Genomic DNA, 2,124 nt, shown 5'->3' on the forward strand with positions numbered 1-2,124 from the left:
CACAAGAAACCCAGCAGGGACAGTTGCCTAATACAAGAGCAAATTCATCATGGAGAATCCTTACTCACAAAACCAGTTTGAATGAAAACAGTTGAGCAGAATGTGGAAATAGAAACACACTTTTACAATTTTTTTAAGTATCCGTGGTCATTCTGTCAACTTAAGATTAATGTCTACAATTTACCTTTTTAGTGTATATATTCCTCATGGCTATCAGTATGTCTATAAGTAATGGGCATCAGATTCATTTATGTTTGATATATACTTAAGAAGAAAGCTTAAGTGACTGTGTGACACATGTTCTGGCTGCTCATCTGGGAGAAACTCTGCATGCCAGAAGTTTATTGGAAATAATGGAATGGGCTTCTGTTCAGATGAAGAGAATAAAATTCACAGTGAAATAACTTCCTGACATCTTCCATTTACAAACTCAGTTCAAGGAAAGAAAGTTACACATTCTCCTTGAACACATTTTTTTCACTCCATTTACGATTTAAACCTGGCAAACCAGAAAGTTGGAAAAATCCTGAATCAATATTCCCTTTGTTCTGAAGCCATTTTCTCACATTAGGTATCACTAACCATCTCATTAAAGTTACCTTGGCAAAATATTTCCTGATGATCTGCTTCAGCCGTGCTCAACGGCAGATTCGCCTTCATGGGCTGTGTGATCCGCAGACAGAGGAAAGGCGCTGGCTCTGTGTTCCGCGTGCACGTGAAACACCTTAAGGCTGCCACTGTCCTGTATGCTGTGTACTTTGCTGAGAGGTATGGCTATATTAAGGGCATCGTAAAGGACATCATTCATGATCCTGGGCGAGGCGCTCCCCTCAAGAAAGTGGTCGTTCATGATCCCTAGCGATTAAAGAAGTGGACGGTCCAAGAATCCCTATCCAGATCTAGCCAATGGACAAGACATTCTCTACAGTTGAGTGGAGAGTGGGGTCTGACTTTCACACGTACTCTGATGCCCCATATTTGACCACGTCCCCTGGATGGGGAGACCTGGTGGCACTCAGAGGAAGGACAGCAGGCTGCAAGGAGGGACTTGATACCCTATGAGCATATACAGGTGACAGTCACAGTCATAGGGGAGGGGAGTAAGGGGAAAATGGGAGGGAGGGAAGAATGGGAGGATACAAGGGATGGGATAACCATTGAGATGTAATATGAATAAATTAATAAAATTTAAATAATTGAAAAAAAAAAAAGAAGAAGAAGCAGACAGAGCTGTTCATCGCCGCTGAGGGAATCCTCACCAGGCAGTTTGTGTACTGAGACTAGAAGGCCCAATTGAATATCGGCAACGTCTTGCCCGTGGGCACCATGTCTGAGGGCACTATCGTGTGTTGTCTGGAGGAGAAGCCTGGGGACAGGGGCAAACTGGCACGAGCCTCTGCGAACTATGCCACAGTCATCTCCCACAACCCAGAAACAAAGAAGACCCACGTGAAGCTGCCTTTAGGGTCCAAGAAGGTCATTTCCTCGGCCAACAGGCCTGTGGTTGGCACTGTGGCCGGTGGAGGCAGAATTGACAAGCCTATCTTGAAGGCTGGTAGGGCCTACCACAAACACAAGGCAAAGAGGAACTGCTGGCCACGTGTACCGGGTGTGGCCATGAATCCTGAGGAACATCCCTTTGGAGGTGGTAATCACCACATTGGCAAACCCTCCACTATCCAAAGAGATGCTCCTGCTGGGCAGAAAGTGGGTCTCATGCTGCCCACCGGACTGGGCGACTACGTGGAACCAAAACTGTACAGGAGAAGTAGAACTAGAGCTCAGGAGCTAATAAAGTATGTCCTTTAGCTAAAAAAAAAAAAAAAAAAAAAATTCTAAATGAATCATCCAAAAATATATCATTAAAGCTTTCATGCACAAGAAGATGCACAGAATTACATATACCATTCCTTCATACCAGAACCTATGATTTCTCAAAAATGAGTGAGGTAGATGATCACATGGCTTGTAAACTTTCTACTGATGCTCTGCTTTTAGCATTGCAGGAGATGTACATATTTATTTTGTGTGTATTTCAGAGGATGTCACTGTATTTTAATATATGTATGCAAGTATATGCAGATACTCACTTTCATTATATGTCCTTGACCTGAGCCTTCAAAA

General features: G+C 43.4%; 1 pseudogene; it reads left to right on the forward strand.

The window, feature by feature from the left end:
* The first annotated feature begins 658 nt into the window (after window positions 1-658).
* On the forward strand, window positions 659-1,772 carry LOC127193147 (60S ribosomal protein L8-like; annotated as a pseudogene).
* Window positions 1,773-2,124: the final 352 nt, after the last annotated feature.

The sequence above is a fragment of the Acomys russatus genome, chromosome 8, assembly GCF_903995435.1.
Source record: "Acomys russatus chromosome 8, mAcoRus1.1, whole genome shotgun sequence".
Lineage (NCBI taxonomy): Eukaryota > Metazoa > Chordata > Mammalia > Rodentia > Muridae > Acomys > Acomys russatus.